Raw genomic sequence first — 24080 nt, 5'->3', positions numbered from 1 at the left:
CCTCTTCTTCAGGGTGCGGGTAATGAATACTGAAAGGTGTGATTGCATAGCAGCAAGCCAGGTAATCAGCCCCTTGATTTGCCTGTAATACCTTAAGATCCCTTGGAAATCGGATCCGGGGGCTGGATGGAATTATACCCAGGAGCCGCTATCCCTTTCAAGTAAGACGCCCTCACAATTAACCGGGATAAGGTCAAGCTCTGGAGATATGGGACATGGCAGAAAGATATGCGGCCGCTGACAGAGCTGGACGGGTCGCTGGGAGGCAGCAAGCCAGGTAATCAGCCCCTTGATTTGCCTGTAATACCTTAAGATCCCTTGGAAATCGGATCCGGGGGCTGGATGGAATTATACCCAGGAGCCGCTATCCCTTTCAAGTAAGACGCCCTCACAATTAACCGGGATAAGGTCAAGCTCTGGAGATATGGGACATGGCAGAAAGATATGCGGCCGCTGACAGAGCTGGACGGGTCGCTGGGAGGCAGCAAGCCAGGTAATCAGCCCCTTGATTTGCCTGTAATACCTTAAGATCCCTTGGAAATCGGATCCGGGGGCTGGATGGAATTATACCCAGGAGCCGCTATCCCTTTCAAGTAAGACGCCCTCACAATTAACCGGGATAAGGTCAAGCTCTGGAGATATGGGACATGGCAGAAAGATATGCGGCCGCTGACAGAGCTGGACGGGTCGCTGGGAGGCTTTCTACTTCATCAGCGATTTTGAATGTCAGATGTGTGTGTCCCGATCCACCATTTGCGGCGGTGTTACGCGGAAGGAAGTTAGACGGCGTTAGACGGAAGGAAGAGAGGGGAGGGGGAGGAGAAATGCGACACGGCGGGAAGGGGAGGGGGCGGAGCGGGTAAACAAAGACGGACGTGCACGCGCTTTTAAGGTCAATGCGCATGCGCATAAGCTCAATGCGCATGCGCATTGACCTTAAAAGTCACGGGCACTGCAAGGAATCGCCACGATTCCTTGCAGTGTGGATAAAGAGTGGATAAGTCGCAATACTCTCGCTTGCTCGATGCGCATGCGCATCGACAGGCGAGACCTAAAAAGCTATGCTAGACATCACACACACCTTTTCACTTTGGCGCAAAGGGGTGTGCATGCTGCAAGATAGTCTGAAAGACCTCCAGCACTGAGGAAAAGAGCAGCAGCACCATATCTTAGTACATAAGGCGCTGTCCTGCCCTCTGAAAGTGTAAAGCAATTGATTGCTGCCCTGTGTTCCACTATAAAGTAGCAAATCTCTCCTTAGTGGGAGAGTCAATTCCTAGCTCTTTTGGGGGCTTTTACAACTGCAGCTGAGGCATCAATCAATCAAAGTATTTATAAAGCACACTACTCACCCGTGAGGGTCTCAAGGCGCTGGGGGAGGGGGTCTGCTGCTATTGCTCGAAGAGCCAGGACTTGAGGAGCCTCCTGAAGGTGAGCAGGTCCTGGGTCTGCCATAGTTAGGTTGGGGGGGGTGTTCCAGGTCTTGACAGCGAGGAAGGAGAAGGATCTGCCTCCGGAAGTGGTCCGTTGGATTCGAGGGACGGCGGCGAGGGCGAGATTGGCAGAGCGGAGCTGGCGGGCGGCGGTGTAGAAGTTGAGTCTGCTGTTCAGATAGGCTGGTCCGGAGTTGTCGAGTGCTTTGTGTTCGTGGGTGAGGAGCTTGAAGGTGATCCTCTTGTTGACGGGGAGCCAGTGCAGGTCTCTTAGATGGGTGGTGATGTGGCTGCGACGTGGGAGGCTGAGGATCAGTCGGGCCGAGGCGTTCTGGATGCGCTGTAGTCGCTGTGGGTGTTTGGTCGGGATTCCAGCGTAGAGTGCGTTGCCATAGTACAGCCGACTGCTGACGAGGGCTTGGGTCACCGTTCCCCTGGTTTCGACCGGTATCCACTTGTAGATCCTGCGAAGCATGCGGAGGCTGTTGAAGCAGGAGGAGGAGACAGCGTTGACCTGCTTGGACATGGAGAGGGAGGAGTCGAGGATAAATCCCAAGTTGCGTGCGTGGTCTGTAGGTGTCGATGCTGTTCCCAGTGATTTTGGCCACCAGGAGTCGTCCCAGGCAGACGGGGTAGGGCCGAGGATGAGGACTTCCTTCTTGTCCGAATTCAGCTTCAGGAGGCTGTTCCTCATCCACTCGGCGACGGCCTTCATACCCTCGTGGAAGTTGGTTTTGGCGGTGTGCGGGTCCTTGGTAAGGGAGAGGATGAGCTGGGTGTCGTCAGCGTAGGAGATGATGTTCAGGTCTTGTTGGCGGGCCACTTGTGCGAGGGGGCCATGTAGATGTTGAACAGCATTGGGCTGAGGGATGAGCCCTGGGGTACGCCACAGATGAGGTCGGTTGCTTCGGCTTGGTAGGGTGGGACTCTCTGAGTTCTGCCGGAGAGGAAGGAGGTGGTCCAGTCCAGGGCTTTGTCCCGAATTCTGGCTTCTTGGAGGAGCGTTCTTACTGTAGTGTGGCAGACCGTGTTTGAAGGCGGCCGACAGGTTCAGGAGGATGAGGGCAGAGGTTTTGCCGTTGTCTAGTTGGCGTCGGATGTCGTCTGTGGCGGCGATGAGGGCTGCCTCTGTGCTGTGGTTCCGTCTGAATCTGGATTGTGACAGGTCTAGGATGTTGTTGTCAACGAGGTGACGGGTCAGTTGTACGCTGGTGATTTTCTCGATGACCTTCGCCGGAAAAGGGAGCAGGGAGATGGGCCTGAAGTTCTTGAGGTCCTTGGGGACCGCCTTGGGCTTCTTGAGGAGGGCGTTGATTTCGGCGTGCTTCCAGCTTTCCGGGAACGTCGCTGAGCCGAAGGAGATGTTGATGACCTTTCGCAGTTAGTGTGCAATGGTAGCGCCTGCTTTGTTGAACACGTGGTGTGGGCAGGGGTCTGCTGGTGATCCTGAGTGGATGGAGTTCATGATCTTGCATGTTTCCTTATCGTTGACGTTGGCCCAGGAGGTCAGTAGGTTGGTGTTGTTCGGGGTGGTGTTTGTCGTGTTCGGGACTGGCGGACGTTGAAGCTGTCATGGATGTCAACGATCTTGCGGCGGAAGAAGGTGGCCAGTGAGTTGCACAGTCCTTGCGAGGGTGGGATGTTGTTGGTGTTGGCGCTGGGGTTGGAGAGTTCTTTCACGATGCTGAAGAGTTCTTTGCAGTCGCGTGCGTTGTTGTCAAGGCGGGTTTTGAAGGTCGTTCTGATGAGTTGGTAATGTGTGCGCGTGGCTTCCTTGAGGGCAGAGTGGTTCTCTGACGTGCGGTCCTGGATCCATTTCTTCTCTAGCTTCTGACATGTGTGCTTGGAGGTCTGGAGTTCTACGGCGAACCAGGCGGCCTTCTTGCTGTGGTGGGTAATGGAGGGTTTCTTTAGCGGGGCGAGAGTGTTGGTGCAGTCTTCGAACCACTGTCTGAGGTTCCGGGCAGCGGTGTCTGGGTCGGTGGGGTCGCTAGGTGGGTTCAGGGCGAGGGCGGAGGTCAGCTGGTCCTCGGTGACTCTGCCCCAGCAGCGACGCGGCAGCTGCTAGGTGTGGTGGTGCCTGGTTGCCTTCTCGAAAGTTAAGTGGATGCAACGGTGGTCGGTCCAGTGGAGTTCGGTGGTGTGGTTGAAAGTGACGCGGGTGCTTGTTGAGAAGATGGGGTCGAGCGTGTGGCCGGCTGTGTGGGTCAGATCGGTGACAAGTTGTCGCATATTCTTGTAGGAAGCTAGCTCTATTGTATACTGTAAAAATAGTCCAGGTATACCCTCATGAGTGGATAGGGCTTGCTCTAGCAATCCCAAGGTGCTCTTTTAGAGGCTAGTGTGGTTGAGCAGCCTTTTGCTTATCAGACAGGAGTGTTAGACAGCTGCAAAACACACACAGTCAATAAATGACACACACAACTCAATAAGGAGATTTACACCAATTTATAAAAATAACAAAGATTTAGGACATTTAAGCGGTTGGGGCCAAGCACCTTAGGCGCACTAGTTGATTATGCTAACACGTGATTATAAGAGATAATTGTAATGCACACTGGAGCTCACTCTGCGTGGTCCACAGCCTCAGCACCACAACTAACTAAAACAATAAATGCAAGTCATTTTTTTAACCATCCATAATTTGGGAGTCTTCCAATAATAGATGCTTAGGCAGTACGGTGAGTTCAAGAAGATACTTTCTTTTTTATTTTCAATGGTCACAGTTCAAATTCCATTTAACAAAAGCAGTCAAAATCTTCTTCTCTATTATTACAATTCGATTTCCAAGAAAATTCCGCCGACGCGTTTCGTCCTACAAGGACATCATCAGGGCTGAAAATAAAGTAATAAAATATAAATAAACACAAAGCTCATGTTCATGGGTTTCTACTAGTTACATAGTCAACCTTCACCTAAATAAGATTTTGACTGCTTTTGTTATATGTTATTTGAACTGTGACCATTGAAAATAAAAAAGAAAGAATCTTCTTGAACTCACCGTACTGCCTAAGGATCTATTATTGGAAGACTCCCAAATTTTGGATAGTTAAAAAAAAAAATTTAAACTGTTTGGCGCTCCTCGGACTTGCATTTATTATAAAAATAACACGTATCTTTATATAATATTTGGCACCAAAATCATTATGATCAGGTAAGTACGTTGTGAGCTAGAAATACTTTCAGTTTTCAAAAGTCAACAGTGCAATTTTCAGAGGCGGCAATGTTATCCTATGGCTGCATAAAGAGTACGCAAGCAGCATCAAGTAGGCCACTCCTGGCAAACCCAAGTTGGGCTTAGTCTCTGAAGGGCTGGGGTACCACACTGGCACCGTTGGTCCACTTCAACCCAGGTTTTGAGGGACCAGTGCAGTGGTGCTGGCCGGTATAGGGTTTGACCACTCCAGAGTCCTCACAGTTCTTTCTTAGGTACCTGCAGGGGAGCAGCTCTGCTGAGCCACATACGTTCCGGAGTCTTGACGGAAGTGTGAGGGAAGTCAGATTCGCATACCAATGGCTGTGGGCTTCATAGAAGCTCACTGTCTTGGAATGCTAATTTGCAGTGCAGTCGTTTTTCGCTTACATTATGCATGGTTTGTGCCTTTTTTTTTGAGTGTTTACTTATTGCCAAGTAACAATTTGCTGAGCTAACACGTGCTTGCCTCTCAGATTCCCTACAACAGTCACGGGAATGCCTGTGCGCTACTTACGCCACTTGTTTCCCCGCATGGACCGCCGTGAGGTCCAGAGATCATTAGATGACATTCGAAACAGAAAGGATGAAGATAAGCTGGAATCGCAATACGCCATCTAGTAGTTCAAAATTGTAATAAGGATTTATGAGATAACAGGAGCCAACACTGGGTGGATGACAACATTGGGATATTGATCAAGCCCTGATTAACTTCCCACTGGGAGGCGCTGGCTGGGCCGAATGGATTGCTTCTGTCAAATTGACATTTTTTTAAATAAATTTGGATTCAAAGCAACTCGCAAGACTCCTGAATAACTTTTATTCATCACATCATGACTACTTGATATATTGTTGGAGAACATTTTTACCATTTGTTTATTTTGGAACAGATAATCTTGTATAGAATTCAACGTTTGTTTTCATTTATTTCTTGACCGTGTACACCTAGGTCTGCAGCCTCACATATATAGCACCATTTTACGTTGGGCGCAGCGTCCTGCTTTGTTGGCAGTACTGCCATGCAGTCCTCATAGGCCATATATGAGGATGACTTCTTGTCGTTTCTCCAGTGGGTCGAGGAATTCTACCAGGCCATAAATACCTCAATATATATAGGGCAGTCAATGACATTATGACCGCATGGAGCTGCATCTCTATGAACAAATCGCATGGGAGGGTGCAAAACTTGCACAGAGTAAGGCAGCAGCACCAGCTAAGCCCACATAGGAAGCTCCCTAGAGGAAGTGTGGAGAGGAGGGTGGATAAAGATGCATTCAAATGCTCGAGGCATGTATTCCTGCCCCATTTTTCGCCTCAGGATGACCCCCTCCAGATTGACAAGAGCCTTTTCCTGAGTCCATGTCCTAGCACCCCTGACCTGCAGGATGAAAACTCCCCTGTTACGGACGAAGAAGTGGGCTCCTGCAGATCCTGGCGCCCAGCTTTGGATTTTGCTCCCCCTTCCCATGATGTCTCCACTATGCTTGACCCCAATGACATTGTCTATCCCAGATTTGCAGAGTGGGTGCCAGCCTATAAGGTAGCCAGCTACATAGCGCAGTGGCTGTGCAAACCGTTGGAAAAAGAGCTCGCAATTGTCTTCAGGCAAAGTGTTCCCGCCCCCTCACTGGATGGGAGGTTGTCAATAACTCCGGACATAGACATTAAAATGGCCACATTCCTCGTCAAATTTATCAAAGACCCCAGAAAGGGCATGGATAGGTCATGACACTCATGCCAGGACAAACTACTAGACGCCATAGGCCCTATGACAACATTTTTGGATATGGCCAAACTGGAACTTCAGGTCCCACTGCAGAGCCTGAATATGCCATCTGGCATGATTCACCAACAGGAGGCTATGTGCTCCAGCAGGCTCAGGGTCGTTCTCACCGAAATCCAGGATAGAGATTGAAACATCGGTATCATAACCTGAATTTCCTAGACTCGCTGCTCAGGAAGATAAGCCCGAAACTGCACTGTGTCCGGAACAGTTCTGATGAAAGAGAGCATTGGAGAAGGAGTCAGGTGTGACTTCGGCATGTTTATAGCAAACCTCAGCAAATGCAGAAGGTCTGCCATAGTCTGGAGGTGAGTCTCGACAGCCTGGGGCGTGGACACCTTCAACAGCCAGTCGTCAAGGCAGGGTATGACTCTCTAACCTGTGCAGATGAGCTGCAACCACCGCCATCACCTTGGTGAACACCCAAGGGGTGCTGGTACGGCCAAATGGTAGCACAGTGAACTCCAAGTACTTTTGGCCTATCTTGAACCGTAGGTAACACCTGTGGGCTGGCAGGATGGGGATCTGAAAATACACATCCTGCAAGTCCAATACTATCAGCTGGTCTCCTTGGTCTAGGGCAGACAAGACCTGAGCAAACATAAGCAATTTTAATTTTTCCTTCTTGAGGGAGAAATTGACAGTCCGGAGGTCCAGAACAGGACGTGACCCTTTGTTCTTTTTTTATATCAGTGGTGGGAGTAACAACCACTGCCTGCTTCTGAAAACAAGACATTCTTTATAGCTCTCTTGATTAGTAAAGCTGTAACTTCATCTTGGCGTAATAATAGATATCCCTCCACCAACCGCTTCAGTTGGCTGTCAAGGGGGAGGATAAGACAAAAATAAAAGGAAGAGAATAGCCACCCCAAATGATCTGCATGACCCATTTGTCTGATGTTATGGACCGCCAGAGAAGGAGATGATGTTGAATTCTCCCCGCAACTGGACTAGCAAGGTCTTGCAGAACCAAACTAGGAATGCTTGGAGGCTGCAGCTGCTGGGGGCTGGGTGGCAGGCATCTTCTGGCTATCATTCTCACGAGGTCAGAATGTACAATATCCACTTCCTTGTACAACTTGGGGTGTCTGTGCAGGACAGTGGTTGGGGTATGGCAGATGCGGTTAAAACCCCTCCCATTGCCACAAAAGGTGCAAAAGGCAGACTGGGTGCAAGGTGTTACCGAGAGGTCCAAGAATCTGGCCATAGCACAAGATTCCTTGAAGCGCTCCAAAGCAGAGTTTGCCTTCTCTACTAAGAGAAGAGTCCCATCAAAGGGCATGTCCAGGATGTTGGCCTGGACATCACCTTAGAAGCCAGATGTCCTCAGCCAGGTGTGGCGCTGTAAGGATTAAGTCAACTAAACCGCTCTACCCAGCGAGTCAGTCATATCGAAGCTACACCTAATGGTGAACTTCCTTGCATCTCTCCCATCTTTCACTGCCTGGGAGAGCACAGCTAAGGCCTCCTCAGGGACCTGTGGCAGCATTTGTGCAACCGTTTTCCAAAGGGTGAGTGAAAGAAGGTTCAATAAGCATGCAGTGTTCACAGACCACAAGGCTTGTGGAAGAAAACATCTTCCCAAGTACATCCAGGCTCTTGGATGCCCTGTCTGGGGGAGGGAAAGGGAAAGCCCCATGTGATGTGGAAGCCTAAACTACCAAGCTCTCAGGAGTGTGTTGTTATCTGAGAAATTTGGATCACCTGGAACCGGACAATGGCGGTGTGCTATTGTCCTGTTCATAGGTGCCCCTGTGCTAGGCTTGGTCCACGTGCCTTGGACATCTGTCAGTGCTTCTTTAAAGGACAAAAGGAGTTCGGATGAGGAAGCCCCAGGTAGAAGCACTTTGATCAAGAGATTAGTATTGACCTGCACAGAAGGTAACTCCAGATTAAGGACCTCTGCTGCTGTCTTCACCACCATGGCTTAAGTTGCCCCCTCCTCCGTAGCACCATTAGGCACAGAGCATACCAGTATCTGTAGAAATGTCTAGTCCACTGGCTTCGCCATGCTCCTCATTCCAGTCCAATTCCTGAAAAGAAACGTTCAACTGGTGTTCTAAAGGGTACAGAAACCCCTCTGATTCTTCTTCCACAACTGAAATCTCTACAAAATGAAGAGGCTTTGGCTAAGAACCTCTGGGCTCCGTTGGCACGGGAGTCGACTGACATCAATCCAACTCAGAGTCGTCAGGTATCAGAATGGGGCTGGCACAGAGAGCATCGACTTAGTAGCTCGCAACTGGGAAGGTCGCATTGGCACACCCAGCGCCGACTGGTGGTTCTCCTCTGACCCTGCGGGGCCCAAAGGCGCACCAGAGGGGTCTGCCTGCTGAAATTCGTGGCGCATGGCCTCGTAAAACTCTTTAATCTGAGCGGGAGTCACTCCGGCTCCCAGGTAAGGGGAGAGGCGCGGAGTCAGACCCAGTAATGATTTTGCGGAACCGTGCCTGGAACATCAGTGCTCCCCACCAGTCTCATTGACGGATGACAGGCGAAGTGAAGTCTAAGTCAGTTTGGGCTTCTTTTTCTTATGCCTCTTGCGAGTGTCTCCAGCAACCTGGAATGCACCAAAGAGGCACCCGCAATTATATGGATTCCCATGCTTGATTTGTTTACATGTGTATGTAAGTGTCTTGATGAAAGCATGTATGTCTGTAGTGAACTGTGTATGTTCTGCTGTCCAATGTGTGCTAGAAAAAATAGTCAGTGCAAATTAAGTAATATAAAGGTTTTATGCGTTGTGCATAATCTGGTCTGTATGATCTGCCAAAACTGAAGAATCCTAATCTAGTGATTGACAACCTCCAAACATCATTAAAAAGTTGCAAAGAGCACATTTCTCTAGGAAACGTGGTACCAGGCTCTTTCCCTTATTTAATAACTTTTATCCTAAAAATAGGACACTGAGATAGATCATGTTTGTTTTCTTGAAAAGTAATCTGTTGCCGTGTTCAGCAAATCTCAAAACAATGCACTCTTCTCTGGCAAAATGTAGGTTTAAACCATCATCAATTAGATATATATCATCAACACAGGACAATGCTTCAGGGACAATATCATGAAGAATATAACATTTCCTCTCTATCGTGAAGGAAAGTTTAAATTATATTAAGGACACGGAGGCAAGAATTACTCTCAACTCTTCCTTTATTTTAAGCTCAGCAGCCTTATCAACATAAGATACAAAACACTACAAATTCCATGAGTCTTTGTACTAGAAGCAACAGCAACAACAATAGAGGCAGTCCTATATAAACAATGGCAAGGAACAGATGTTTTCCCGCTTTCCTTTCAATAATTTTTCTTCTGATCCGACCCTGCTAAGAACAAAGGGTTACCAGTATCAAGTGTAACGGACATCAAATAAGATGTCAATTCACAATTCATATAAGCCAAGAATGCACTTTAGGGAAATGCTTCTAAGAAACATATCAAACAACTCGTTATAGATGCACCAACATACACCGGTAAGTGTCAGAAAGAAGACATGATTAACTTTCGTGAGGCAATTATACTTATCCAGCAGCTGAAATAGTGTATATCCTGGAAGGATACAAGTAAACATGTTTGACCACTTAGGGGGGATAATCCTCGCCTCCGCATCTTTAATAGAATTGAAACTTTCCTTTACGATAGCTAGGAAATGTTATATTCTATGTCAGGACCGGAGGATCAATCACCAGGGAGGCCATGCTCAAGATTGGCTTGAAATAGAAGGCCTTAAAAGTGGAGTCCGAGGACCAAACCGCTGCTCTAAGGATGTCCTTTAGACTACTACCTAATGAGAAAGCTTTCAAAGGCAAAGGTAGACGTATCCACAGTTTGAAAGGTTCCGTAATGACAGAAAAAGTTGGGAGGTACCAGGAGGGCGATACTCTTCAGTCATTGACTCCTGCCAAGAGACAACGTACCACACACAACTTTGGGTGATCTGGAAATGTTGGATAATGAACCTCTCTGGTATTGGAATTCGTCCGCTGGGCAATCGTAAAAGACACCCCTTCCGGGGTAAAGATGCAAGAAAAGATTTCCAGCGCTCGTACATCTGACACCCGTTTACAAGAGATCAGGCACAGAAGCATGGCTAGTTTTCCCGTTAGCTCCTTTTGTGCTAAATAGCGATTATCCTGCAAGGATGAAGTTGTCTGAGGACAATGTTAATGTCCCATTAAGAAGAATACTTTGAACATGGGGGAAAAGACAGCAAAATACAATTTTACAAACCGGTGGATGTTCCCCCCCCCGGGACTTTAAGAATGGGAACATGCCCTGCCGAGATTGCAGATCGACTGGCATTAATTGACAGGTAGGCCTGGCCCTGGTCAACCAATTCCAATAAGTAATTCACTATGTGAACTTTATCTGACCCCACACGATCCAAACCCAGTCGCAAACACTGTGACAACTTTTGCCACACAGATTTGTAACACTTGACTGTAGAGTCTGCTCAGGCTTTCCTGATAAGAGACAAAGCCCCCACCGATAGGCCTAGGATTTCCCAATGACCCCTTTAATCCTCCAAGCCATAAGCGTGAGTGTCCTTCTTAAACCAGAGTGGGCAAGTTGCCACTCGAGTTTGTCAAAAGATGAGGAGCCTGGGGTAGTTGGATTGGAAAATCCATAGAAAGTTTCATCAGAATTGGAAACCAGACTTGAGGTTTCCAGAGCGGAATCACCAAGAGGACGTCCGCTTTCTGCCACCTGACTAATGCCGTGAGCCTGGGTATAATGGAGATCAAGGGATACGCATACTCCCGAAACGGTGTCCAGTCCAGCAGGAATGCAAACAGTCGCTTCCGCATAGCCGGTCTCCAGCTGAAAATTTGAGGTAGTGGTAATTGAGACGAGAGGCAAAGAGGTCCACTTGACAGGGCCCCCAATGCACCATTAGGCTCTGAAAGATCAAGGGATCCAACCTCCAGGCACTGAAGTCCTGCAGATGTCTGAAGTGTCAGTCCGCCATCTGATTGAGACTCCCCAGAAGATATTTTGCTGGGACAGACATATTGTGACTCAGGCAATAGTTCCCAAAATCTTTGGCCAAGTACGCAAGAATCTTGGATCTCGTGCCCCCCAAGCCAATGGTATATTTCACTAAGGAGATACTGTCCATCTTTAGAAAGATGGAGCAGGACTTTTATTTGGCCACCAGACTCAGAATCGCGAAGGATCCAGCCAGGAGCTCCAAACAATTCATGTGGAGAAAGTCCTCGTGCTCTGACCAGTGTCCGCCCGTGGTAATGTCGCTGCAACGGGCGCCCCAGCCGAGACTACTAGCAACAGACTTGATCACTAGTTTCAGTGCTTAGCCAAAGATAACTCTCCCGTTCCAGGCTTGCATGTGTTCTAGCCACCAAAGAAGTTCTGAGCGAGCCTCTGGGGAGAGGGCAATCTATTGGGTATTAGTCAGACCCAATGTAGATGTTGCGTTTTCAGGCATTGTAGAGCCCGGTAATGTAGAGGACTGGGGAAAATCGCCTGGATCAAGGACAACAAGAGGCAGACAATCTGAGCCAAGTGTTGCAGGGAAAAAGTCTCCTCTGCCAACATACCGCACAGTTCCCTGAGAATCAAGCATATTTTCTGTTGGGATAATCAAAGGCATTGCTGCGTGGTGTCCACATGGAACCCCAAGATCGAAATGCTTTGCGCCGGCATGTACACCTATTTCAAGTTGTTCAAGATAAACCCTAGGTCTTGCAATAGGGTTTGAGTCATCAGAAGTTGAGTAACACCTTTTCCTGGTGCTTCAGAAGAAGGTCGTCTAGGTAGACTATGAGGCTTACACCCCCTGCTTGTAGCCATTCCATGACTGGAACAGCTTCGTAAAGCACCAGGATGCTGAGGACAGACCGAACGGGACACAGGTGAACTCGTAAATGAGACCATTCCAGTGAAGTTGAAGGAAGCATCTGTGGGGAGAAAAGATTGGTGCTGTTAGAGGTAGGTGTCTTTTAGGTCTAACCGTACCATCTAGTCGCCCGGTAAGAAGACATCTCTGAGAAGAGGTACACCCTCCATTTTGAAGTGGCGGTAAACCACCCATCGATTGAAATATCGAAGGTTGTTCACTTTGTCCTTTTCGACCAGAAAGAGATTGCTGATGAAACCTAAGTGGTGAAGGACTGTATGTACGGTAGCCCCTTTTTAGAGGAGGTCTGCTACCTCCCTGTCTACCACCTGAGCTCCATCCAGAGAATAGACTAGAGGCCATGTTTGGGACAGTTGTTGAGTGGTCCGTGGAATTCTATGTGAAGTCGATGACCATCTGCAGTAACCAAGCATCCTGTGTAACAGTTGCCCACTTGTGTCTGAACTACTGAGGCCTTCACCCCACCTCTGGTAGGAAAGAAGGGGTATTCTTTAACAGTGGCACCACCTGGTGCGCTGTTGGATCCACGGAATCCGCCATTTCCTCCACATCCCTTGCCGCAGACTCTCGAGGGGTAAAAGCCCCCAAACCTCTTCTGGTCCTGCCATTGCATGGAACGTTTTGTCTGGAGTCTGTGGGGGTTGGAATTGTATGCACGGCTGGAGGAGTGCCCCCTATTTCTTCTGGCTCCTACAAAAAGGTATTGGCTGAAAACTTTCTTGATAGACTGCTGTGCTTTATTTAGAGAGGTGTGAAACCAGGACAGGTCTTTTATGAACGGCTCTCCTAGGAGGCCCCTGTTCGCCACCGGGCCAGCTTCCATAGTGGCTAACTCCCAGAGTCTGGGCTCAATTTTTATCAACAGGGAACTTCTACGCTCCGTTCATAATGCACAATCAGCATTCCCAAGGAAGCAGAAGGCTATTTGGGCCAACTCGATAGAATCACAGGGTCCATCTAGTCACCAGTCTCTCGGGCGTCTTCATCCATGTACAGGATCTTAGTGAGCAGCCCCAGAACGTCCAACACCTTATGCTAGCAGGACTGCCAAGAGCGGTCTAAACCCTTCTTAGGGTCTTTGACAAACTTTATAATAAATGTTTACATTCTGGCGTCAATCTCTGGGGTGTGCGTCATGTTATCCACTAGCAATGACAAAATACAAATGTTCCTTGAGGAATCAATTAACTGTAACTCACTATTTCAAATCGTCACAAAAGTGACAATAAATGTCTTTTTTAATTTGATTCAATCAATTTGATCAAAAAACAGCAAAGAATACATTAATCATCATGTACAGCAACAAATTTACTACTGACTATATATATATATATATATATATAATACACAGTAGTAGCAAACACCTTTCATTTTGAACAAACATATGGGTAGTATCACAAATTAACCATACATTGGAATCAATTGGTTGCTTACATTCATTTCATTATGCATCAGCAAACATCAATGAAAACAAAAAGGTGTGGTAGCGTCAACGTTTCGGTCTCATAACGGTCTATATAATCCCCGAGACCATCTTCAGGACGATAACGTTGCACATAAAAAAAAACAGATCTCGGTGGTTCTTGGACCTTTACAAAAAGTCTCTCCAAATAAGGCAGCCGTATGTGTGAATCCGTGGCTTTTGGCTGGACATGGAACTGGAATTAATCCGTTGTTCGCCCGACTAACAGACCAAGACTAGGGCGGCAGAGGATATTCTGCCTTTAGGCGGCAGCGAACCTCTTGATCCATAGGCTTCCTAATCCGTCTGGCCATGTAAGATGCCACTGCGCGCGCCGGTATATAATCAGGATTCAGCATCCCTGATGTATCTGGGATGTTGTTGGTTTGAGGTGCATCCTGCCGAGATTTCTTGGCACCCCCTTCCAGGCACAAGGGTCTACTCTTCTCTGGCTTATTATCTGAGTGTATATATCAACAACAAGAGAGTGAGGATAAACAAGAGGTCACTCCTATATCCCCAATAATAAATGCAAAAAACAACTAAAGAGTGACTTGTCGGTGCTGTGGTCAGAGAAATAAAGCCAGAGACACCAAATAAACCAACCTCACAACAATAGTGACGAGGAACAGGAAATGGAGAAAAGAGTGAAACACATACAAAAAGAGCAAAGACAATAACTCATATTTGGTTAAGAAGAACCCTCACTCACCCTAGTGGTGACATGCGTCATCATGGGGTTCCCACTGGAGGAACCGAATGTCCCTCCAGTGTGCTTCAACGCCTGATTTGCAGCGGAGCAGGTTTTTGTGAAAAAGGTTTTTTGTTTTTATAGGTATGTGTTATGTGCAAGTGATAGTGAGGATTAAAAAATATCAGTTGTACCAAAAACAACTTTATTTGGTGGTCAGCTAATATTATTAAAAACAGTGTGTTGGATATTAGTAGTGGTAATATTCTTGACCACTTATATCCCTTAAGAGTTAGGTCGACATGTTTCAGCTGTCTGGGATTATTAATGCAGCTTTCTTCAGGACCATAAAAGTGAATATCCCTGGTGGTCCGCGCTCGCTAAGGCGTGTCAAACCAGTGGATATATAGTATGTAAAAAAATATTTTGTAAAAAATACCGGAATTTTTCGGTTTCTGCAACCCTAGTATTTCCAGGGGCCAAAAATCTGTAATTATAAAGCATAACATTAATGCATTTCAAAATCTTTCTGTCAATCATGTACAATATATCTTCTCATGCATATATCCCATTCAGTTCCAGCATTTATAGTCACTCCTTAGTGAAACTGCTACTTGAGAACCCAAATTTGGGGTAAGTAAAAGGAGGGACTCTGGATTGTTACTTCCCAGTCTTCACATATGCTGTTTTTTTGGTTTTATTTATTTTAAAAAACGCATTCATAATATTTTTATAGTGGTTTAAACTCATCAAAATAAATCGCCATAAGTGATATATTCTCAATACACCTGGCTATGACGAGTTTCGAAAGACAGTCTGTTGAAAACTATGGTATTTTCAACAGACTGTCTTTCGAAATTCGTCTTTCGAAACTCGGGATATATGCATGAGAAGATATATTGTACATGATTGACAGAAAGATTTTGAAACGCATTAATGTTGCCCTCTCTAGGTATGCATCAATCGCATCCACATGTTCCACGTGAATAGTGAGCAGGGAATGCTCCTCATCAGTGGGCTCCCAATCAGTAAATTCACCCGCCATGATCAGGTTGTATAAAGGTTGGGAGGTATTGAGCACCAGACAGGGGTAAAACACACCAGAATCCCTTGAATTAGCCAAGGCTTGTTTGTTGGTGAGGTTTATGTGAACTAGTTTCTTTTGAGGGCCTTGTGTGTCTAGAGAGAAAAAACCTCCAAGGACTAACCACACTCTGGAGCAGGTAGGGACTAAACCTCCATAGTACTAGTGAGAGCAAAAAGAAACAATGCTGCCTCTGATGTGCAGTCACTGAAGGATGCGCCTCAATTAGTCCAATCAATCAGTCCATTTGTAAAGCGCACCACTCACACATGAGGGTCTCAAGGCACTGGGGGAGGTGGGAGCAGGGGTGCTGAAACTGCTCGAACAGCCAGGTCTTGAGTCTCCTCCTGAAGGCCAGCAGGTCCTGTGTGTCGCTGGCGGATGGGGAGGGTGTTCCAGGTTTTTGCAGCGAAGTGGGAGAATGATCTGCGGCCGGCGGTCGCTTGCCGGATGCGGGGGACGGTGGCAAGGGCGAGGTCAGTGGACCAAAGATGGCGGTTCGGGGTGTAGAAGGTGAGTCATTCGTTGAGGTACGCTGGTCCGGCGTTGTGGAGTACTTTGTGAGCATGGGTGAGGAGCTTGAAGGTGATCCTCTTGTTGACGGGGAGCCAGTGCAGGTCTTTCAGGTGGGCTGTGAGGTGGCGGGGGATGTCGAGGATGAGGTGTGCAGAGGTGTTCCGTATGCGTTGTAGTCGTTTCTGGAGTTTGGCTGAGGTTCCTGTGTAGAGAGTGTTGCCGTAGTCCAGCCTGCTGCTGACGAGGGCCTGGGTGACCGTCCTTCTGGTTCCGTGGGGATTCATCTGTAGATCTTGCGGAGCATGCGGAGGGTGTTGAAGCAGGAGGAGGAGGAGACGGTGTTTACTTGCTGGGTCACTAACAACGCTGAGTCCAGGATGACCCCCAGGTTGCGTGCGTGGTCAGTGAGGGTCAGTCAGGGTCGGTGCTGCTCCCAGTGCGGGCGGGCACCATGAGTCGTCCCAGGCGGAGGAGGTGGACCTCAGTCTTGCCCGAGTTAAGTTTCAGGTCGCTGTTCAACATCCATTCGGTGATGGCCTTCAATCCTTCATGGAGGATGGATTTGGCAATGGTGGGGGCCTTGGTGAGGGAGAGTATCAGCTGGGTGTCATCAGCGTATAAGATAATGTTGAGGTCGTGCGATCGGACGATGTTGGCGAGCGCTGCCATGTAAACGATGAAGAGTGTCAGGCTGAGGGACGATCCTGGAGGTATGCAGCAGATGATCTTGGTGTCTTTAACACGGAATGGGGGAGGCAGACACTGAGTTCAGTCGGTGAGGAAGGAGGTGATCCAGTCCAGGGCTTTGTCGCGGATCTCTGCGTTGTGGAGGCGTGTGCAGAGGGTGCGGTGGCAGACGGTGTCGAAGGCAACTGAAAGGTCCAGGAGGATGAGGGCCGCGGTTTCTCCATTGTCCAGCATGTCCCTGATGTCGTCGGTGGTGGCGATGAGGGCTGTTTAGGTGCTGTGGTTGCTGGGGAATCCAGATTAGGACGGGTCCAGGATGTTGTTCTCTTCAAGGAAGGAAGTCAGTTGCCTGTTGACAATCTTCGATTACTTTCGCCAGGAACAGGAATAGGGAGATGGGCCTGAAGTTCTTCAGGTCCTTGGGGTCTGACTTGGGTTTTTTGAGTAAGGCGTTGATCTCTGCGTGCTTTCAGCTCTCCGGGAAGGTGGCGGTCTCAAAGGAGCTGTTGATAATCTTGCGGAAAGGGGGTGCGATGGTGGAGCTTGCTTTGTTAAAGATGTGGTGCGGGCAGGGGTCAGATGATGAGCCGGAGTGGATGGTGTTCATGATTTCGATGGTGGTGTGGTCGTTGACGTGGGTCCAGGAAAGCATGGGGTAGATGTGGCTGGGGGCTGGTGAGTCTGAGGTGTTGTGTCTGTCGGGGTGGGCCTGGTTGTCGAAGCTGTCGTGGATGTCTGCGATCTTGGGTTGCAAGAAGGTAGCTAGGGAGTCGCAGAGGTCTTGTGATGGCGGGATGTCGTTGGAGCTGGGGTTGGAGAGTTCCTTCACAATGTTGAAGAGCTCTTTGCTGTTGTGTGCGCTGTTGATGCGCTCAAGGTCCTTTTGGCGGTTCTGATGAGTTGGTGGTATCTGCGGATGGCACTAGGCTGTGTTGCTGTCCGTTGTCTGTTCGTAATGCCACTGCTTCTCGAGTCTATGGCAGGCCTGCTTGGATGCCTGGAGGTCGGCGGTGAACCAGATAGCTTTTCTGTTGGTGCGTCTGTTCGAGGGTTTCTTGGTCGGGGCAAGAGTGTTGGCGCAGTCGTCAATCCATTGCCTTAGGTTGCGGGTGGCGGTGTTGGTAGTGTTCATTGGTGGGTTTCGGGCAAGGGTGGTGACTAGCTGGTCTTTGGTGACTTCGCTCCAGCTGCGGCGGGGGCACGTTGTGAGCGGTGGTGCGTGGTAGGCTTCTTGAAGGTGAAGTGGATGCAGCGGTGGTCGGTCAAGTGGAGTTCGGTGGTGTGGCTGAAGGTGATGTGGTTGCTGGCGGATAAGATGGGGTCAAGCGCGTGTCCGGTAGAAAGGGTGGGAGTCGTGACGAGCTGTTTGAGTCCGAGGTTGTCGAGCAGGGTGGTGGAGTTGCAGTCGTTGGTGTTCTCAATGTGGAAGTTCAGGTCTTCGAGGAGGATGTAGTCCGTGGACGCAAGGGCGTGTGTGCTGACGAAGTCTGCGATAGAGTCGCTGATCTGTGGCCGGGGAGTCTGTAGATGAGTGTTCCTCGGAGGGTGGTGTTTGGGTCGGTGTGGATCTGGAAGTGCAGGTGTTCGGCAGCGCAGAGGGTGTTGCCGGTGCTGGTCGACATTCTGAGGGCGTTTCTGTGGACGATGGCGATTCCACCTCCTGCTCCGTTGGTGAGGTCCTTGCGGGTGATCTTGTAGCCGTCAGGAATGGCTATTGGGATGTGGGGAGCAGAGGAGGGGTTCATCCGGGTCTCTGTCGGGAAGGCGACGTCCAGGGGGGGAGGAGTCGAGTAGGTCCCAGAGTTCGATGGCGTGCTTGCAGGCGGAGCGGGTGTTGATTAGTATGCATCGGAGGTTGTTGCATCCTACCCCGGTGGGCGTAGTGGTGGCTTGGAGGCTGGTGTAACTGCAGTTCCGGCAGGAGAAGGGTCCTTGGGTGCGCTTCGGGGTGGCCCGGATGCAGGTGTGTGATTGGCCTGCGTTGAGTGCAAGGGGGAGGCTGGTGTCGTAGCGGTGTCGGGTGTTGTGGCATTCGCGGGGGCCAGGGGGTCTGGCGCTGGGCACGGTCCAGGCGCGAACGGGCGTAGACTGGCTTGCATTAGGCACACCAGCGGCACGGCCGCCATAAGAAGGGTAGGTGGGAGAGAGGAGCAGCTGGGAGGCGGGAGCGGGACGAATGGGCCGCAGAGGCAGGAACACGAGAGCCGAGCGGGCGGAAATAGCAGAAGGGCACAAAATGGTACAAAAGGAATACAGGAGGAATAAAAACAGAATTACAGCACATAACAGAAGCAAAACACAACTGGCAGGCAGGAAAAATAAAGGACAGAGAGAGCGCACAGAAAAACTATGGCCTACCACTGGCCACCAGGGATGAGGCGCAGGTGGTAGCCTGCGGGTGGAGGAGGGCCTCGAACTTACAGCAGAAGCGGCAGCAGCAAGCTCAAGGGCACGGGCACACAGGTGGTGGCGTGGGGAGTGACCTGCCTGGTTCATGGTCAAGGGTCGCTCTCCTCACCGCGCAGCGACCGCCATAAGAAGGGGAGGTGGGAGGGAAGAGCAGCTGGGAGGCGGGAGCGGGGCGAATGGGCGGGGCTACAGGCTGACACAGCGGCAGGAACAGGAGAGCCGAGAGGGCAGAAATAGCAGAAGGGCACAAAATGGTACAAAAGGAATACAGGAGGAATAAAAACAGAATTACAGAACAGAAGCAAAACACAGCGGGCAGACAGGAAAAATAAAGGGCAGAGAGAGCACACAGAAAACCTACGGCCTCAGACACTGGCACACTGATGTGGCGTGGGGGGCGACCTACCTGGTTCAGGGTCAAGGAAGCCACCCTATATGCCACCAAGAAATGAGCTGAATGTGAGGAATTCGAGAGGGGTATTCCTCCTGAGGTCAGACGCGAGTGACCAGCACTTTATTGGGCCCGGGCTGCCCCACGTGCAGAACTCCTGCAGCTCGGACGTGAGGAGAAAGGGAGACAGTCCGCAACCTGTGCAACTGCTGCTTTGCTCCGGGCCGTGATGGCAGTCCCGGGCAAAAGTGTATTGTTGCGAAAGTTCTGCAGTAGAGATGGAGTTGGCCTGCTTGATAGCCACTGGCTACCCAGTCTAGCGGAATCCCGCAAAAGCGCGGAGAGCACGAATATGTTAATCCAAACCCAACAATAACCCTCAAAACAGCAGGCAAAGTATAGACGCATACAGACAGAAAAAGTAAACAATCTCATGGAAAGGCACTTAACTGGCTACTGAGCAGAGAAGAAAGAGGAAGTGCTCTTCCTCGCTATTGTTTATACAGGACTGTCTCTATGGTTGTTGCTGTTGCTTCTAGTACAAAGACTCATGGGATTTGTAGTCTTTTGTATCTGTTATGTTGATTGACGTTACTCAGGTAGCAAACAATCCAGGGCAGTTCTTATACCCTGAGGGAGCCAAAGCATTGTTGTGGAGAACGCTATCAGATCTCTGCTTTCCAGCGCTATGTTGTGACAGAAAAAAAATATTGGAAATATCCAAGGTTGGTTTGTATTTCTTACGAATATGTTGTTCATTAAAGCCAAACTGTAAATTTGTAATTGCAAATGTGTGCGTGTATGATTGTTTAAATGTTTGTAGTCTAAGTCTATGTTACCAGAAATAAGGCATTATTCATAGGAGATACACAGGGTTCAACTATCTCCTGGTACTCTAGCAGTGAGAGAATCTCACAGGAGCCTCCTCTTCATGTTTAATTGAGTATTGTGGTTTCACTTGTGTGCTGCACCTTATGGGTATAATGTGACATACCTCCTCCCCTTGTGGGGCTGTTCTTACAAACTCCAGTGCCAATCGACCTCCGCTAAGAGAATTTCAGGTTTCATTTTCCCAGAATATTACCCTTATGATCCACATTATGTCACCCTCGATCTGTATGTTTAATTTATAACATCTATCTGGAGGGCGGACGTACTGATATGGGGTTGTGACTTCAATAGAATGGAATGAGATTTGTAAAGTGCACTAAACCCGGAGGTGTCATAGTGTTGGTGCATGTAAGGAAACAACCAAAAGTTGACCAAGGAGCTACAATAACGGAAGAGAAAAGAGCCAGGTTTTAAGGTGCTTGCAGAACACAGACTTTAGGGCAGCAATATGCACAGGCAATGAAGACATTAGTTGCTTTTGTGTCCAGAAACTCTTCAAGATTCTGGTGAACTGTTGCGACCCCTGGCATGCTGTCTAGCAGTTGCTGCCAAATACTTTTTGTAAGGGAGTTCTCAATGTGTGGCATATTTAGCCAAAATACCTGCAACCACCTTATTTTTAAATTGGAATTTTTGCTGTGGAAGTTTCTCTTCCCTTCTACATGATGTCAGAAGATGACCGATGGGTCCTGAAAGGACTGAGAAGGGCATTTATCAGTGTACTGGTACCTATCAGGCTGGTTTATTGTATATCACTGTTCAATACATTATTAAGTCTATCAGAGGTCTTCGGTTGTGGAGCTCAAGTCTGTGATTTTACTTTTCCTAAAAAAAATGTATTTGTCGCATTGTTTCTTACAACACTCTGGTGTTTTGTATGGTCCTTTTCAGAACTACCTTTAAGCTGTGATGTTAAATCCACAATAATTTGTTAATTTGCGCTCTTGGTCTCCTACCGTAACTTGTGCAAGGCGTTGGCATTTTGTAAGTGCTGCTGCTTCCTCTTTAATATTGCTTAATATGATTGAGGATACTGTAGCAAGATTGCCAATTAATTTCATCCCCAAACCCAGTGCAGGGGCAGCCCCTGTATTAGTTTTGAATCCATTTTAGCACTTGAAGCAAAACAGCAAATGATGGTGTAGCATGGGTTATGGTATAGATTGTAGCAAAGACTGTGCCCCAAGTGGCACAGTAAATTGCGGGAACCATCCCAAGTGGCAAGCACATATAATTCTCACTATGTTTATCCTGGGGTCCCCATATGGAGAAAACACTGCTTCAGGCTGATTAAGTTTTTGTGGAATACAGAAGGGAATTTCCTCCCTTCTGGTGGGAATCTTGCCCATAATAGCATTGATAGTTACAGGACTAATCACATGCACAGCTAACTGTGGCTAGAAAGCAAGAACAGTCCTCTCTGTGGCAGTTATTGCGTGCATAACGAACTGTGTTAAGCGTCTGTATAGTCTAACTAAATAAATCTTTAGTGGTCGTAAATGACCCACATGTAATTGTTGTGCATTAGGACACAGCATACTGATCATATAACCCTGTGATGGCTGAAGGGACCCAGTCAGAGTTTTTGTAATACATGTAATAGGGTGCCTTAGAAATACCATTAACATTTCGGAAATATCAAAATTGGTTCCAAATCATTATAAGCTCTGTATTAGCCTGGTAAGGCAGCTTCAGTGTACAGGCAAAATGTGTGTGTATTAGCATCTACTGCTGGAAAAGTGACCCTTGAGTAAAAGTTTTATAAGCTTTGCTAGCCTCAACCATGAAGGTAACATCGCCATTCATTGGGACAGCAGGTCTGCAATTCACAGGGATATTAATTACATTTGCCATTGAAGTGAATGGAATTCAGAGAGGGAGCTGCTAAGCTGGGGTATCCCTTTGAATGTTCAAGCTTGAACCGCCATCAGACAAAAATAGGGATGAATCATCCTCTGCATTATAGGAAGCACCAAGCACCACAGACCTCTTAGTTTAAAGGTGAATAGGGGACCTTAGGCACACACTAGGACTACTCAGGAGATCTGTTGAATAAGTACCTGACCTATAAACGTTGGTGGTGCCATATTATACGGTTCCCACTAACATGGCAGGACTGCATATTAGGACGACAGAACTTTAGAATGTATGGACTGAGTCCATTAACAACAACATCCAAGACTATCAGGCCAATTCCTAGCTAGCTCACAGTGCATCACCCAAACCCCTAACCTTCCTGTGGTGGCATGTGATTTTGGCAACCTTGAACATAACACTGATCCCCAAGGGAATTGTGGAAACAGATTTTACCCCTTGTTGCTTACTTATACATACCCACAGTAAACACAAGAAAGATACAAATAAAGTTTTCAATACCTTTATTAGAAGGATCGTAGTCTTGCATAGAAAGCATTAGCTGTGATTATTAGGCAGATGAACCAAAGCAATGTACCAGCATTATGGACAAGGTGAAAATAAATAGTCCAACCATGGCAGTCTGATTTCTATATATTTCTACCTATCACTACCCCTCATCTGAGAGATAAGTGGGTGTACCCTCTGCCCGATCTCGAAGGTTAGCCTGAGCCCCCATATCTGGATAACTTGGCTAAGGAACCAGCCTGCATTGGCACGGAGAATCCTTCTCTGCAGGATGAAGGATCAGCAGAGCTGCATGTCGAACACAGGATTGGTTTTAGGACAGTTGTGACCGAAGTGCTCCTCTGACCCATAAAAGGGAAGTGCGCCGTTTATATAATAAAAACTACACTGTTAGAGATACCACTCTGATGCAATATGTCGAGATGTACGAGTTACTTACCTTCGGTAAGGCTGTATCTGGTAGAGACTATTCTAGGCACAGATTCCTTAACGTAGAATTATCCCAAAGCGTGAGACTGGATCCGGATCTTTTTTTTCCACAGGATCCCTGCGCACCGGGGAGACGGCATCATGCGACTCTGCTCTGGCGCTGACCGCGTACGTGACGTCAGCTAAGTCACATAAGTCCCACCCAGGCGCACCTAAGTCAGTTTTCACCAGAGAACTTTTCCACCCCACAACGCGGAGCCATCAGACAAAACTGTGAGAGTACAGGAACAGTGTGCGAAAGAGCAGAAAAAGGAATGGTGAGGAACAACACCATAAGGAGCAGTGTCAAACACTGCAGTACCCAACGCAGGGAAAAGAATAAAGAACAGACCACAGCCCTGAACAGCAACCCTGCCAGTACTAAGATAGCCCCCCCTGGAGTCAAAGAACATATGAAAAGTGTCATGATAACATATAACAGGACCACACCCCAACCAATAACAACAAAGGGGAACCAGTCGGGGACAAACGAGACCTGATAAGACTCTAAGACAACCCAAACATAGAATGTGACAACCCCCATAAGGAACAAGGGCAGAGGCCCTGCCAAAAGACCCCAACCTAGAGGATAACAGAGGCACCAGAACCCCTAGCAATGAAAGGGGAAAGAGAAGGGAGGGGGGGGGAGGGGGTAGGTCCCAACCTGGAGCTACTGGAGCACAAAGGCACAGAAGTACCTACAAACCTATCCTTCAAAGCGCCAAAAGGGGAAGAAGGAGCAAATCAACAGGATGAACATCCTGTCAGAAAAGAACAACAGAATGCCCGCACTGAAGACATAGCCACCCACAGGG

Source organism: Lissotriton vulgaris, chromosome 12, assembly GCF_964263255.1.
Source record: "Lissotriton vulgaris chromosome 12, aLisVul1.2, whole genome shotgun sequence".
In the NCBI taxonomy this organism is placed as follows: domain Eukaryota; kingdom Metazoa; phylum Chordata; class Amphibia; order Caudata; family Salamandridae; genus Lissotriton; species Lissotriton vulgaris.
The sequence above is the reverse complement of the archived record's forward strand: the minus strand, read 5'-3'. Positions refer to the sequence as shown.